Source organism: Frieseomelitta varia, unplaced genomic scaffold (assembly GCF_011392965.1).
Source record: "Frieseomelitta varia isolate USP_RPSP 00005682 unplaced genomic scaffold, Fvar_1.2 scaffold_382, whole genome shotgun sequence".
Classification (NCBI taxonomy): Eukaryota; Metazoa; Arthropoda; class Insecta; order Hymenoptera; family Apidae; genus Frieseomelitta; species Frieseomelitta varia.
In genome coordinates, this window is record NW_025110126.1 from 61,783 (window position 1) to 79,940 (window position 18,158).

The following is an 18,158-nucleotide window of genomic DNA, read 5'->3' on the forward strand; positions in this document are numbered from 1 at the left end:
TTTCTCAGCGATACTGCTCGACAGCGTACATAATATCCAAGTACTAAGCACGCAGTCACACACGTTTGTATACGTCAGGTCACACGATTCTTAGAATCCGTGTTTCCAATAACTTGACGGAAACTGGCAGAAGAAATTGAACCGTACATATTCTGTAGGCAGTATTGTGGAGTAGTTCGAGAAACGGTAGCCGGGTTTTCAAAATTTTCGGGAATCTAGACTTTTTCGGGGCTCTCGAAATTTTCGGGAACCCGACCCGACTCGACTTCTTCTCGACTCGTACCGACCATCGGGTTCTCGCACATCCTTGCTAAATATATATTTTAATTTTAAAAATAATGAATAATACCAAATAATATCTAAATATATATAATACTAAAAATAATAGATAATACTAAATAATATCTATATATATAATACTAAAAATAATAAATAATAGTAAATAATATCTATATATATAAAATACTAAAAATAATAAATAATACTAAATAATATCTAAATATATATAATACTGAAAATAATAAATAATACTAAAATACTATCATAAAAATAATACTAAATAATACTAAAATACTATTATAAAAATAATACTAAATAATACTAAAATACCGTCATAAAAATAAAATTAATAAAAATAATAAAAACAATTTATTGCTAATAATAAGTAATAAAACTAGCGATGATGATAATTTGACCCTGCGTTTCGTAGACTTTAAATTTAAATTTAATAAGAATACTACTATAATACTAATATCAATAAATATTAAATATTGTTGGTTAAGATCGTGGATCTACGTATCACAATTTGTTGTTACAAATTTATGCTTCCTCCTTTTTCTTTTTTTTCTTTAAGCGACAAGCGCACGAAAATTTGTCGCGCGAGAAGGGATGAAAAATTAAGTAACGACGAAATTTCAAATTAACTGACAGAGACACACCGGAAGCTAGGTAATTGGCGGATCGTGCCAGGGGTGGTAAATCCGTTAATTAATTAGAATTGCCTCCGATAACGCGAAGTTTATCGGAGTGATAGATAAAAGTGGAGCGTCGTAGTTCACAACTTGAACCGGATCCCGTGGGAGGACATTGTCGTGTTAAATTTATCCGCCGTAGAGCTGATGCACGTTCAACGTCACCATAAAACCTGGTCATGTTCCTAAATGCATCTTTACACCGTGAAACAGCCATAAACGTAGACACGTCGTGTTCGATGAAACCTCTCAATCCTCGGTCTCCCGTCGAATTCCAAAACTTGCCAATATTTTATAAAAACCTGAAGTCCCGATGCACGCAACCTCATTCACAAGCAATATTCATCTTCTGATTTCCCGAATCGATAGTTTGCAAATTAATCAAGCAATTGTATTTTTCTCGAAAGTTAGAAATATCGTTTGGTTAGAATTTTCGTCAAAAGTTACAGCTTTACAACGCGGTAAATTTAGCTTTCTAGCAATTTCAAGTATTTACAAGTAATTTTAGCTTAGTTACTTCGTTTTAACGTAATACATGTTTGTTTGTTGTTTAAAAGAATGTTTCTTCTCAACAACAATTTTCTACTAAAAGATTTACGCTCGAGTTTGTAGATATCTAATTTTTTATCTCAATACCTAAGTTCTCCGAGAAGAATCTGGCTCGTTGCTCAGCCAGGTTTTAAACACCGTTGCAACAAATTACCCAAAATTGGTAATTCGCGTGCTCGCGCAGATCACGGTGCACGGCGCCGCAAAATTCGTCTCTTTTTTTCCCCTAGCTGCCGCGGCGAAATGAGAACGCTTCCCGAAAATAAAGCTCGATCGTCCATCGGCAGATTAAATTCGTGATTTCCGTCCGTTCCAGCGTGAAAATCCCATATTGATATCGATGTTTTCTACGGAATTCAATTTGCCGTTGTTTACCGTAACACGCGAATCGTTTCGCGATTTTACGACTTTAATTTTGACAAAAAAGAAAAAAAAAACAAAGAGATCGTCTTGCACAGGCGAACGATACATAACGATACAGTATGTACGTACGTACGTACGTGTTCTGCTCGAACAAAAATGAATTCCGTAAGAATGAGAAATTTCAATCGCATCGCGTTTGCACTCGCAAAGTTCAAAGTCGCTTCCCGAACGGGCCAAGTGTACGCGTCGTCCCTTCGAACAGATCCGAAATTTAATTAGCAGATGTCAGCGCGGCGAGTTCTGCTCGCACGGTTGATTAATGTATAGACCAGGGATCAAAGAGTAGCGCGAACATGGCCGCCGTTCCATGGCGAAGCTTCCGCCTCTCGTTTAACGGTGTAACGTGTAATCACGCGGTTTATTTGCATGAAGGATATCGCCGGCGACTTTGCAACCCCGGGCGCAATAAAAGCTCCCCTGGATACGGTTGGTCGTCCTCCTGTCCGATCGAGCTTCTCCGCTATTTCTCAAAGCCGAGGGAGAGGGTTTTACTCGACGCTGGCCTGGCTCCTTTTACCATCCCCGACGTAAAAATGAAGCTTCTTACTCGCCGATGTTTCACTCGCGGCGAGGGGATTGCTCTTGTCGCGTATGTACGATCTTGTCCAATTGTGAATTATAAATTGCAAAATCTGTCTTTCAAACTCTACTTTCATTGTATCCCTGATCATTCCCATCGTGTTGGGCATTTTATAATAATATAAATGTTACTATTATTGTTATTCATTTTATATTATTATTATTTATTCGGGATATTTATTAAATATGTATTTTATTTAATATTTATTTAATATTATATTTATATAATATATATTTTATTTAATATTTATTTAATATTATATTTATATAATATGTATTTTATTTAATATTTATTTAATATTATATTTATATAATATGTATTTTATTTAATATTTATTTAATATTATATTTATATAATATGTATTTTATTTAATATTTATTTAATATTATATTTATATAATATTATTATTATTTATTCGTCGAAACGATACGTTCATTGTCTACATACGAATGGAAATTGAATTTTAGAAAAGGCAATGTAAATTTATTAATTAAAATGCACCGGTGGGAAATGGCACAGCTGAAGAGTTAGAAACGTGGTAGATTTATGCAGCGATAGAAAATATCTCCTATCTTCGAAATATCTCTTCACAAAAATTGATTTACATTCCAAATATGGGCCCATAAACACTTGGTAAATAAAAATATTTCAAACACGTCATATATATATATATATATATATATATATATTAACAAATAAACACTATATGTATTAACAAATATGGGCCCATAAACACTTGGTAAATAAAAATATTTCAAACACGTCATATATATATATATATATATTAACAAATAAACACTTGGTAAATAAAAATATTTCAAACACGTCATATATATATATATATATTAACTATATATATTAATATATATAACTATATATATTAACAAATATGGGCCCATAAACACTTGGTAAATAAAAATATTTCAAACACGTCATATATATATATATTTCAAAGAACCGAGCGAAACGAACTTCAGGTTTGACTTTTACTTTCCCGCGAATTTTATTAAGCTCGTTCCATCAAGCTTCCCCGGTATACAGAGGAAGATAATACTGCTGCCGTATTTCAAACCTAAGTACCGTCTTCAATCTTCGTTTGAGTACCGAACTAGTTTTGATAACGCTAAGCGACTTTCCAGGGTGGGTGTCTATGTCCTTCGGTAATCTTCTCAACTCTTGACAACTCGGCGCATTGTTTCCGCGAGAGTTCCCTCGTTCGATTGCGCGAAATGCTTCAACTTTTGATAAGGCGAGGAGCAAGTCACTTTCTGCGTTATTAATCCCCCCGCAACTTCGAAGAGAGCCTGATGACTTTCCGGCAAACGGAAAGAATTTCCCCCCAACGGCAGACACTTTCGAGACTGTGTGTGTGTCTGTGTGTGACTTTTTGTCCCGAAGTTCGATCATGCTGCTCGTTTAGACTTTACTCTTGTTAAATGTTATAATAATATTATCGATAAAAGGAATTTTCCACAAATCACAAAAAGTCTCCGAGCAGTCTCCGTGGATATTATTTTCAAGAAACTACGCGCGCAATAAAAATTTTATTTATTTATGTCGGTTTCAATGCTTCGCGTGTTCTCCGATGTCATCAAGCACGCACAGAAATTTTCCATGCCGACGATAAATAATGACTCGACACTGTTGGAACGTATTTAAAAAGAGTGGCCGGGCCGGGAAGTTAATAACTGTCATGTTAAAGTTCATCGCGTCGAGTTGTAAGAAATCTCTCTCCATTTCCCCCGGAGTTTGAGCGAGCTGCAATATGAAGAAATTGAAAGTAGAATTTAATTTCGAATTTTATTGCCGCGTCCTTTTATTTCGCGTCCCGTATCTCCGTTCTCCTTTCATATTTATTACAATCATTCTTTTGACGTCCCACGGCTTTATCGCAAATAATTGTACGTCACAGACGCGCCCGTCTTTCGCATGAAATTTTCTTGCCGCTGCAGACAGACGATGACAAGAACGAATTATCTCGAAACTGGGTATTTCCAGGTTGAAGTTGAACGCGCTACGCGTATTTACACGCGCAACTCGGCGTCATTTTGCAGACATTGCTAAAAGCGTTAATTAATTAAGTAAACGAAGGTATGCAACGATGAGAAACTTTCTGTTAAGAAACACAATTCGACAATACAAATTGATGAAACATTCAATAAGGGATTGATTCTTTAACAGTTAGTTTCTAGACTGAAGCGTAAAATTTCCATCATCAGGGACGTTAAAGTGGAAAAGATAGGAAAGCTTTGTAACAACAGTAAGTTGTACGAAAGCTTTTTTTATCTATATATTTTAGAAAAGTTCGAATCTGTAAAAATTCACTGTCTCGTGTCTACAAAATTTCCCGACGAAAATTATACAACAAATCGGTCATTTTCACTACTCTGTCGTTTTAAGATTTAACGTTAAACTCTCATTAAGTTGAACTTCGAGTGGTTATATTATATTAGGAGCGAAAATAAAATCGAAGTAACGTGTTCCATCTCGTAGGAACTCTCTGCCTCTCTCTTTAGAGAGGACGATCGCTTTCGAAGACTCTTTTATAATGCCGATATAAAGTCGATCTGGAGTAAGCCTTAGGTTCGGCAGCTTTATCGCGGAGGGGAGATCCCGCGTTGTATGCAAAGCAGCCGAAAGTCGATCCAAAGTTGCGGATCAGCATAAAAATTTGCAACAAAGTTACCACCGAATTTTACTCGCGGCTGATGGCGTTTCATACACGGTACAACATGGCTCGTTTATCAAAATCATTCTCAATATGTTTATTCTCTTCGCGTGTTGCTGCATGACACGTTCAAAAAAAAAAAATAATATATAACAAATCAAATCAATAGAAATCAACGACGATAAACAATTCCAATAAATATTTTCCAATATTTGCCAACGCAGATTCGCTTGAAATTCGCAATATAGAAACGCAGGGATCTGCTTTATCAAAAATCTCAGGCACACTAGAAATTCAGGAATTTCTTTCGAACCAGAGGATTTATCGCCAGTTGTTTGCCAATATCATTATCCACCGATAAGAATTAGATTAATTTTCCAGTTAATTGTCGAATTGAGTCGCGCTCCATTAAACGTACGTTTCAGAACAATTTTAGTAAAGTGTCAGAGAAAGAAAGATACGACAGAGAGAGGAATTGGCGTTGGAAATTAGTTTAGAAATTAGCTTAGAAACTAGAGGGTTCAATTCATAAAATGATAAAATAACAAAATAATAAAATAGTAAAATAGTAAAATAATAAAATAATAAAATAATAAAATAATGAAATAGTAAAATAATAAAATAATAAAATAATAAAATAGTGAAATAGTAAAATAATAAAATAATAAAATAGTAAAATAGTAAAATAATAAAATAATAAAATAGTAAAATAATAAAATAATAAAATAATAAAATAGTAAAATAATAAAATAATAAAACAAATAATAAAATATCAGGAAAAATAGTGCGACGAAAAGAATAATTAGCATTGGAGACGCTTAGAACTGGTTCGAATCGAACGACCATATGTTCGAGTCCACGTCCGAGAGATAGTCGACCGCGTCTCTCGCTTTCATCGCGAATAATTATCGAGCGGATTTCGATAGAGTCCGCGCGAATCGGAAATCGCAGGGCGGAAATTTAAGAACTCGCTTGAAAATCCCTTTTCGTCTGGGAAGCTGGGACTCTTATTGTCAACGGCGTGCATAACTGCCTTCGCTGGAAATCTCATCTCCCGATAAATTTTGTTACGTGCCCGCAGCAATTTCCGCGTGTAGTTCTCCGTTTCAGCTCTCCCCCTTCCGCTCGTAACGCGCCGCTCCGTCACGTTTCGAATTGCCGCCCGTGCCGGAGAATCAAAAAGGTAGTTTCACTTCTATCGGTTTCGCGACTACGATCCGGAACATTGTCAAGCGAGCGGTGTACATTCCGATAATACTCGCCCCTCGTGTGGTTCACGCGTTTTTCACGGTGATCGTTTGCTCGCGAATTTTCGAATCTCGTTCAACTTCAGCAAACAGAAGCTTCTAGATTTTCTCAAGAGGCTCTTCTTGAGAGGTGAAGTTCGGAACAAATCGGAAAGTTGTAGAACATTTGTCCGAAACGTATTTTCCATGCTCTGCACGATCCGAGAATAACTTTGTATATTTCGATCAGTTCGTCATTTTCCAGTTTAAACTGAATTTTCCGGATTAAATTAACGCTTTTAAAAATATGTCTGAAAATATACGTACACACGGGGCGAAAAGAAGAAATAAAATTTGCTCGTTAAAGCCTTTGTTTTCGAGGATGTCGAGTTTGAAAATTTCAAACTCAGCTAATAAATATAAATATAATAAAATGAAATTTTCTTTGTTTAAATATAAATATAATAGAATAAAATTTTCTTTGTTTAAGACGTCGTTATTTCAAGGAAACAGGCTTTGAATATGTTTCGTTAAAAATTATCTCAAATACATAGGTGTACTCGATCAATTTCCAAACTCGATTTTCTCTTCGAAAACAAAGGTTTCAAGAAGGAAATTTTATTCTTTCTTTTCTCGACTTTCTACATTTCTCGGTTAACTACGATCGGCGAGACATCCTGTACGTGTGGTCTAGACTAAACGCGTCGATCGGTAAAAGCGCTGAAACTAAAAGACTCGCGAGGAAGCATTCGAAGGCACAAGATGAAATTTACCAGTATCAAGATGGAAATGAACGTATGTTAAACATTCGTTCATTTCCATCGCGATCAACTAATTTCCCCCGATTGCGTCAGAAAACTAGATGCGACAAATCATCTTGCCACGAAATTCTTGACACCGATCCCCGTACGGTACAGCTGGCAGCATGCGAAAGCAACCTTTGAACAGCACGTTGAATATGCACGCGTTCATCAGTGCATTCGTGAATGTATCATCTCCCTCTCCCTTTCTCTCTCTCTCTCTCTCTCTCTCTCCTTTACATACGAGATGAATGCTCGCAGGCAAAATCGAAACAGAGAGCGCAAGGGGAAACACGCGAGGCGTGTAAGCTGGCGCGCCAGTCGCATAATACGCGTGAACCGCAGAAAACAACCGCGCCAGCTGAAACCGGAGAACTCGCAGAATTACGAGCTCCTTCGTCTTCCCTTTTGCTGGCCAACGCAGCAACGCTCAAAGGACAAACCATCCCGTGGAAATTCACAATCGCTCGTGAAAACGTGTCCTGCCTCGCTCGCTCCCTCTCACTCTTTCTCTCTGTGGTTCCTGCAGGTTCGCAGCCACCTGTGTACGAGCCTCTTTTGTATTTGATATCGTGTACACACGCCCCTTTCCGCTTGCACTCTTTCGGTGTGCACGCGGCGTGGCTGGATGACTGAGTCAGCTTTTAAGCTGCTCATCCAGCTGAATTACTGCAGGCTCTCTGGATGGCTGTCCCTCTTTCGCTGGCTCTGCCTCTTTCTCCCGTCCGCCGGAGGCACATGCATAAGGTCGGAGGCGAGGGAATATAAGATTAATTAAAAAGGTATCGGATGCGCGGCATTTTCACCGACACACGCTCGTCCGCCGGCTTTGCTCTCTTTTCTCTCTCTCTCTCTCTCTCTCTCTCTCTCTCTCTCTTTCTATCTTTATCTCTATCTCCTCGCCTTTGCTTCTTCGGGTTCATCGTTTGAAGCGACCCTCGACGAACGGTCCTTGAGTGCGATTCCTAAATTACGGCGAACTCTGGCGACTGCTTTTTCGTTGGTATCATCGCCAATAGTTCTCCTTCTCTTCACTCTGTTGCAAATTTTCGCGTTTCGATTTGCTAGTACGATTTTTACACTTTGACGATTTTCTTTCTTTTTTTTTCTGTTTTTTTTTTACGTTTCGAGCGTGAATTTCATTTGGTTTTTTTTTTTTTGTTTTTAATAACAGCGATAAGTGTCCTTATTTTAAACTTGCTTTTTATTGGACTTTACGTTTCTTAGAGGCTTCGCGAAATTTTTGAAACTTCTTTCCTCGTTTTACTGTTCTACTACTTGTACTTGAAGCGCTACGACATTTTTCGAAAAGGAACTTTTAGTTTCTAACTTTATGCGTGTATAATTACGTGCGTAATACAAGCATTATATAATCGTAAGTAATTTTCTATATAATTTTACATGTACGATTCTACGAAATCGTGTGTAATTGTATATACATTTGCAAGCACATTGTACAATTACAACTAGACCGTGGATTTTCATAATCTCTCATTTTTGTGAAAACAACTTGAGAAGTAAAATCTGTTACACGTAATATGAACAATTTTATCAATAGTACAAGTATTACATTTTGGACTACGAGCATTCTTCGTCATATCTTTGAATTTCCCACAAATGTATAAAAATCTGCGATTCGATCATAAGTTGCGTATAATAAGAAATTATAACATGCGCTGTATTTTGGATATTTTATATCTTTTCACGTACTATGAGCATTCTTTGTCATACCTTTGAATTGTCCACAAATGCACAAACATCCTCCAACAGCAAACCTACAAAATATACGTCGACGAAGATCTTGACGCTTGCCCGAGCTTAGGCGAAAGTTCAAAACACGACCTTGTTTTACACGAAATGCCCGCGTGCATTCCGTGTGATTTCCAAGTGCGCGATACGAGTGTTTGCTCATCGACACACCGATAGAGACACACTGAATAGAAACATTCGGCCGCCGGGAGGAATTGGGCAGCAGCCAGCACGGCGTGCAATTAGTCTGCAACGATAATTCTCTGGAACACTAACCATTAACCCGGCACTTGCTTGCGGGGTGGCGCGCATAATCGAGAGACGTGCCTTCCTTTTTTCATCTCTCGTTTCGCCTGACAATCTGCTCGAAGGATGGAAAAATGCAAGATCTACGCAAAATTCGTAAAAGTGTACGTGACGTCCAGCCTAGCTCAACGATTGAACAGAAAAGAGCAACTATCGCCAACAAGAATAAGAACAGGCCAAACAAACACATTTTTACCTTTACCAAATCACAAACACAGAACCAAATATCTGTGACACGTGCCATCTACCTAATTCCATTGAGCATGTATTGATCGCTTGTTCCAAATACGATGACAAAAGGAAACAACCCTACGATTGTCTCATGTAGCTCTTCGACAAAACGAATTTGAATCCGTTCAATCGTACATGCCTTATGACATATACAGGGTGTCTTTCGTAACTTGTGGGAGCTGATTGTACGCCTAAAAATAATGAAAAAAAAAGTCAGATAAATATATGCCCTATCTGTATACAAATGTTAAAAACAACTACGCAAGGTTGTCAGTGTTTCAAATTAAATATAAACATGTCAAAATAAAATAGATCCATCGGTGAAGAAAACTGATCTGAAGGTGAATAATGTGTCAGTAATGTTTTATCTCAATTTGTAAATAAACGCTTGTTTTTGAAAAGCCGGCAGAAAGTTAACACCTTCAGACGATACATTTGCACGTCCGTGTGTGGCCAAGATTAACGCAATGATGAATCTGAATTGTAAATTACGAGCCTCGCTCGACGTCAAACGGTTAATTAACAGTAGCATTCTGATCGCTTTTATTTTAACTTCTTGCTGCTTCTTTGAATCTCTCTGGTATTTCTTGAATTATTCTTCCTTACACTCCAATTTGTTGCGATGGACAAGTGTCACACATCATCGGAGACTATTGAAACAATGCGAATGAAATTTGATTCGGCGGAAAGAATTTAACAAAGAGACGAGTACGCGGAGCATGCTCACTCTGTGGAGAGAAGATCGTAAATACTAGGCAAATTATCCGAGCGTTTCAGCAGCGTTGCGACCAGCGTGTCAAAATTTGGTTTCCATTACACGAGTTCGCAATAACGCTTAAGTTTGTGACAAGATACGTTTAGCGGGATTCCAATTCAGACTTTGTTAAGTAGAACGCATTAATAGCCTCTCACGGTTATTATCCGTTCCCCATTACGTTCCCGTGATTCCCAGTGATAATTACTGCTGCGTTCACGCTTCCAATAACCAAGTGCTGGTTAATGATATTTTATGGATGTCCTGTCGATTCCCGGTATTCTGAATCCGTGTTTTACAGCCTCCGCCGCATCCTTCGAACAACTCTCGACCAGCGTAACAAACGATATATAGTCTGAATAGTGTTTTCAGACGAAAGAATCATCGAAAGATCGAGTAGATTGAAAGGTTTGTGAAAATTTAACTTCAAATCGTTTATTACGTCGCCGTTTCTGTGAAAGTGAATCTGAAACGGCGAAACAATGCTACGGAGTAATTTTCTCCCAATAATTTTTTATTTAAAATATTTAAATTTTTATTGTGTAATTAATGTAATTTCATTATTTATATTTATAATATTATTTACATTAATTACAGAATGAATAGTAGGATTTTTTTATTGAATATGTTAAATTAATTTAAATGAGAATCATTATAATGATTAAATTTCAAGTCGAAGTTAAATGTATTTTGTTACTTCATATTTGTATTACATTAAAGAGAGGCATTTTATTGTTAATAAAATTATTGAATAAAATTCTAATTTATTGAAATAAAGAATTAAAGCTTCTAACTTTATAATTAGATATAAATATCTTTATTTCTAAATATGTAGTTTATTTAAAACATTATATTTTCAATATAAAAAAATTTTTATCAATTATATTTAAAAATTTGTAATTTCATCAATATTTTCAATATTATACTCTATTATTATAAGCTATTTAAATTTATTATTTATATATATATATATAAATTAATTAATATAATATAAAAATTATTATTCGTTCGAGACAATAAATGTTCGACGATATGATCAATATAGGGAAGAGCCGGATCTTAAAAAGTATGTACTCGTCGGTGAGTTTATATATTTTAAGGAAGACGTATCGGGAACCTGACTGGGGTCAGCTTTGAGGCACGCCGATCGATACTAACGACTTGAAAAATACGTAAATATTCCCTGCCCCGTGAATTATGGAACAACATATTTCCCGTGGATCTTCCCTTTACGGCAGTGCATGTAATCACGAAACAATTTGAATAATGGTTACTCTATTTTGAATAATGTGTTTGCACGCCGGATGAGCCCGTGAAGAAGTTCGCTCTATCTAGGTTAAAAATTTCCGCAGCGACTTGCAACCGTTTCCACCACTTGAGAACTTTCCCTCTTTGTAGACTGAGAAAGCACTTGTATTTCTTTTTTTTTTTTTTTTTTTTTAATTAAAAAATATCTCGAGTTTAAACTTGTGTCAAGTTTGCGCGTGACTCTTCGACAAAGTTTCCTATTAAACATCATAAACCTTTCTTGTTCGCAAAGCTGAATGCAAAATATGAAGTATAAAAATTCGAAGACAAAGTTAAGACAATTGCAAAGGAAATTTAACCTTAAATTGTTTGTAATTATTACGACACGTATTGTTACGCATTTTTAAAAATTGATTCGAACTATGCTCGTTAACAATTTTACTGTAAAACCAGAAAATTGTTTTAAAAAAATACATGATTTTTAACAAATTACAAAGAACAGCACGTGTCTAAAATTTCTCTAAAAGTTCGACTCAAGTTTGTCTCGCTGTTCGAATTAAACGTCGCTGTATTTGCCAAGAAAATTTTCGTGGCTCTCTCGCTGGAAAAATGAAACTTGCACCGTGTTCTGTAACCGTGCCAAGATTTATCAGGAAAAGACAATCTGGAAATGGGTAAAGGTTTGCATTCAGGTGGAAGAGGGGAAAATGTGTAATGACCGTGGAGAGTTCGTGTTAACTTGAATGTTCAGGCGCGAGTAGATAAGTACGTATTTAGTCAGACGCTCTTGCCAACTCGCAATCGGGTATTTAGCTTCAACTTTTTCCTGCCTCGAGCGACTTGAATGGGGAAATTTCGCCGACGAAGATAGTGTATTATTCGTCTTGTGATTGTCGAATATATTTAGAATACAATTCAGAAATATTCTGCTCTGGAAAAGCAATCCCAACAGTCTATAATCTCAATTGTTAAAAAAGAATTTATTGTGAAACACACTTTCGATGCAATAAATTCTATTCTATCTAGCAAATTCAATTTCAACGAAATGTCAAATTATTAATAACAGCCGCACGTGTTGCGAAAAAAAAAAGAAGAATGTCAAGAGAGAAGACGAGTGCGAAAATAGATTGGGAAAAAAAAAGCTGCCGGCGATTTCTGCAATAAAAGGAACGACAACGGCGTGTCTCGTATCGTTGAACGTGGGTTTATCGATTCGTTTCCCTAAAATTTCAAGGAAATTGCTTTTCGAAAATTGCAGAATCGCAATCTACTTTGCTTGGACCGACTGGATAGGGAAGTCGTGGCGAATTGCAAGAGAGTAATCGGTTTACAAAAATGATGAAATTTAAGACCTTTCGAGATATTAGGATAACGAGAAATTCAAGATATTCAAAGTATTTAAAAAAATTTACAATGTAATGAGAAATTTAAAATATCAGCGAACCAGGCGTATTTATAATCGTTCGTTTCGTTTATATTTTTCTCCAATCATTTCGCGAATCATTGTGTGCTCAATTGACGCTTCATATCTTCCCAATAAGAGGAAACAAGAAAAAGTTGATGGACAGAAGAAAAAAAAAAAAGAAAAAAGAATTGACAGTTGCGCTTAACGAGAAGTAATGAAAAATTGGCCGGGCCATTAGAGGGAACCGTGGAAAATAAAAAACGATATTGTGATTGACCCGGCGGCGTTTAATTATCGTCCTCGACGAGTCCCACCAACGTTTCGCTGAGCGTTGCTTTTTGCAGCATCGGCTGAAACAGCGTGACAGTGCTCTATCTTGAGCCTGAACGAGATAAAAAAAAAAAAAAAAAACAGCACCAGGATCATGGGAATTGCAGCCGAGTGTACGTTTCACGAGCTATATTGTTACAATGCCCGTCATAAACTCGCGTCACGAAAGTCGCTGATACTTTCGCGTTAGCAATTCGCTTCGGCCCGAATTTTGAATAATAATTGCTTAATTTCGGCAGTGCAAACGAAGCCGCTTGAAGCCCGAGCAATTTGTCTTTGCCTTGCTTTGCGCTGCTCGCGTATAATTAAAACATCACAGATTTTCCGCGGCGTTTCTCGTCGAATTTGCCGCATGATTTTTGAATTTCTATGGAATATTTGATTTTTCCACATCGATGGAAAATCATCGCTGACATCGAGCTTCGTTGAGAATAGAATTCACTAATAACAATCTTGGTTAATTAACAATAGTAGGAAAATGTCTAGAATTTGTTTTATATATCTTTTCAAACACATTTCATCTTGCCTTCGAGATTACGTTTCATTAGAAACATCCTTCTGTTGATAATACTACTGATGTCTAAAAATTTTCTGAGCAAATCTTTTCAACGCTCAACGAGATCTGTAAAACTCGCAACGAAAAATATAAACTGCGCTGAAATCAGTTAACTTGATCATAAGTAAATTACGCTGAAACGACAAACGAATGTCTTTCGAACGACAGAAACTTTCTATTTAATTTCAGTATTATCTACGTGTGAGGCTGAGTTCAAATATCCTTTTGTTCACCGCAAAAAATTCTGCCCGCTGTTTTCACAAGGCAGGGGAGAAAAAAGGGAGATTTCCATTCAGTGGAACAAGTCGCGAAAGTTTCCAAGCCACACACCTTCAGGCCAGTTCGAACAGAAAGCGATCGATGCGGCGCCTATTCGGGAAGAAATATTGCGGCCGCGTGTAAACAAATACTTTTCGAATAAGAGCATTCGATACGAAAAAGTCTGCGGGATTTTATTTCTTTCTCTCTTTCTCTTTCTCTTTATTCTGTTTTTCTTTTCTTTTTTTTTTCCGTATTCAGCCCCGAACGAACGTAGACGCCAATTTGTATCTGGCGCCACTTTCGATACACTGACCGCACATCCCGGCGAAAAAATATCGCAGTCGTGGCTGGCCGTTTAGCGGGAATAACACCGTTTAGAATGGAACGGAGAATTATTGTTTTGTCCCGCGACAGCGCGATTTAAACGGCCGCGCTGATTAATGAAAACGACGATTAAAGCGGAGAAACGAAACGATGAAACGCAAACGTTCACCCGCAATTCTTCCCCCTCGCAGAAATGAATTAAATAAACATGACAGCCTCGAAAACATATTTTCTATTTGAACGGCGTGGCCGAACGATTTCTCGTATTTCTTCCAGCGATTTCGGATCCCCGTTTGCAACTAGATGTTTACGGAATTTTGTGTTTTCACGAACGTGGGATGACTAAAAAACAAAAAAAAATACGATTCAGATGCAAAATTTGTTTCGTATATTGAATGTCACAGTAATTGTGCATGATCTATTAAACTATTACATTACTAAATTCAGTATATACTATATATAAGACAGTATATACTATATACTATAATATAGTATACTATACTATACTATAATATAATATAGTATACTATACTATACTATAATATAATATAATATACTATATTATACTATAATATATATTATATATATTATATTATAGTATAGTATATATTATAGTATACTATACTATAATATAATATATTATGTATTATATTATACTATACACTATCTATATATATACTGTATACTATGATCTACTAATATTACTAAATTTTATTTACTATCAATGTTAATAATATTAATATATTATTGACTATTAAATATTAATAATATTAATATATTAAATATTAAATTTAATTAAAAATTAAATAATATTAATATATTATCAAATAACTATTAAAATTAATAGTATTTCATTAGAATGTTAGTATTATAAATTTGTTAAAAAATGTCATCTATAATCGGCTAGTATTTCGTCGATTCACCGGTACCATTGGTAAATCATTGTGCAAATTCTGAGTGACTTATGATCTTGCGATATCAGAGGAGGAGGGAGAAGAGGAGAAAGAAAGTAGAGAGAGGTTCCATTTCACCCGGGGAATCCATTAACGGTCTCATCAATAAAGCTCCGTCCCGTTCAACTTGGTCAAGCTATTTAATTTTCTAAGCCACTTGAATTCAATATGAAATTAGGTACACGCGACTTCAACATGGGAATTTAACGTAGTATTAATCACAATTATATTATAGAACAGGATGAATTTCAAACGATGTTCTCAAATTATCGAATAACCGACACTTTCTGCTCTGCTCGACCAGCCACGATTTAATTTATTCTCATCAACGAGAAATTGCCAAAAGTGTTACGTTCGATGTTTTCTATGCTGTGACCGTTAGAAAGTTTGTTAATTATTTATCAAACACGAGGGAAACCGAGAACAGGATCGAAACTATGGAGATTTACAAATTCCCGTACTCCGTCGAGCATGTTCCCAGCTACGAACGAATTAGAGAAGCTAATTTCTACAATTATTTACAGGGTGATTCACGTGAAACTTGCACACCTGAAGTAACTTTTACATCGTGCGTCTAATGAAAAATTGTTTAATACAAAAGTTGCGTGGTTTTAAGGGAGACAAAATATGGCGTGTCAATTTTTATGGATTTCGAAATTCCCAAGGTCATCTTTATTTCTTTTTTAACTGGATTATATTTTATATTATATATATAAATAAATTTATTATATATTATAGGTTATATATATTATAATTCATTATATATTATATATATATACTATATAATTATATTATATTATATTTTTTTCGCCATAGGTCGAAATAATGTTAAATTCCAAGTAAAAAAATCTATTAAGCCACATTACTAAACAATTTTTCTTTGAACGTATAATTTAAAAATTATTTCAAGTGTGCAGGTCATCTTGTATATTGTTATTGATTTTGTCCAACAATCGATATATACCATCCACATATATTAGTGGTGAACTAATTCCTTACGATTGTCATTGATGAAACCGCAATTTCAATGGAAGCGTTTGAAAAATATTTGGAACAAAAATTGTCATCGAGACAGAACTGAGTTTAATTCGAAACGGATTAATTGAATTGCGTGGAATTTCACATTGTAAAGTGCACGTAGAGGCTCGTAGATTTTTCCGACTGTTGGAGGAATTAAAATACAACGTGCGTCGCGTAATATCAATTAGGCAGCGAGGAGACAGAAATTTGTACAATTTTCCTGGGGAAATTCCGGCGGAATTCTCTAAATGAACGTAATTAAGCGACACAGGTTACAAATTTTCGCTTCTTTCGATTCGAGCGTCTCGCGGTTTTGTTAATTTCAATTGAAATGTACACCATTACTCGCAAATGGTGAATCGATTTCTTCTTTACAGTAGAAGGATTTATCACTGACACTTTTTTTTTTTTTTTAAGTAATGAAAATTATTAAGAAAATATTGGACGAAAGGTGGTTCATTTTTTGCACACAAAAGATCAGATTGCATTTTATGGATAAAAATAACAAGACAATGCGAAATATATGTATATAATGGAACGCGGCGATATTTTCAGACTTCATCGACATTAGACGCATTTTCTGCATGCGACTTCCTCCTAATGGTATCTCCCTGGCCGATTTTACGTGACCGGAAACATGATTCGCCGCGAAGACGACGAAAATATAAAATACACAGTTCCCTCTCCGGGGACTTTAGTCGGCAGGCCGACAAGAACTAGAAGCTACATTTCGCCGAGGAAATTTATAGCCACGCTTGTCAAATAATTTATATACGATATAAATATTATTTATTTATCCTGCAATGCAATTTATCTTTCTTCACCTCGTTCGTCTTAATAAACCAGCCGATTTATCCAAAAAGAAATAGTCGTAATAGTTTCTCACGCGAGTTTCTCTTTCCTTCAAATTGTTTGACAACGCCCCGCATGATTTCTCAACAGACATCCAACTCTTCACGCCAATAATCGACGAAGAATCACTCGTCCGTTATCCACGAGCGTTAAAAGATACGGTTTTTCCACGCGAACGGGGGAAAAAAATCAGCTGCAGGTAATAATTTCGCGCAGCCTCTAATTAATCCCGGCCAAGTTTCTAAAACGTCATCGATAATCGATAGCCCCGAGCCCTCCTCTTTCCTTCTATCTTTTTCCTCTCGTTTTCCTTTTTGCTTCCTCTCTTCTCTCGTCTCTTGATTTCTGTCCGAACAAATAAATTCGCGGCTGAGGGTCCAAGTGGCTCGTTAATTCTTCGGCGTCGCGAATCCACGGTTCTCCGCCATCGAAAGTCGATTTCAGACCGCTGCGCTAGACACTCCTTCTCCGCTCGCTCGCTCGCCACACAGTATCCACCGTCCGACTATGGCCAAAACACGAACTCTTACCTCCATTTTCTGGCCAGCCAATAAAAATTCACTTTGCGAACTTTGCGCTAGCTCGATTTTTCGCTGGCTTGCTTCCTACTTTCGCTAGCAAATTCCGCAGGCAAGTTGGTGGACACGTACGACGCCTTTCGTAGAAACTCCACGCGGTGTACATTGTCCACCGCGTTCGCTCGTTCTATTCGCCTGTTCGACTGTGATTTATCGTTCCACTGCCACTCGCTCGTGCGAATATTGCGGAATTGAATTCTGATTGATTTCTGGAGAACGAACTGTGGGATAGTTAATGACGAAGTGAGAAGCTGATGAGAATAACTCACTCGTTGAAGAATGAGATTTTGGGTAGAGAGGGTTGTCGCGTGAAAATGGAACAGAACGCAAGACGCAAGTTTTAGGTTTCAAAGAGTGACTGACCTGTTTTTATT

The 18,158-nt window shown here is 36.4% G+C and overlaps 1 long non-coding RNA gene across 1 annotated transcript; it reads right to left on the reverse strand.

The window, feature by feature from the left end:
• Positions 1-235: 235 nt before the first annotated feature.
• LOC122531286 lies at positions 236-17,735 on the reverse strand. The gene is made up of 3 exons (XR_006307244.1): positions 17,725-17,735; positions 14,356-14,365; positions 236-310 (listed from the first exon to the last, which is right to left on the reverse strand). It is a non-coding gene; the product is annotated as an uncharacterized LOC122531286 (long non-coding RNA).
• Positions 17,736-18,158: the final 423 nt, after the last annotated feature.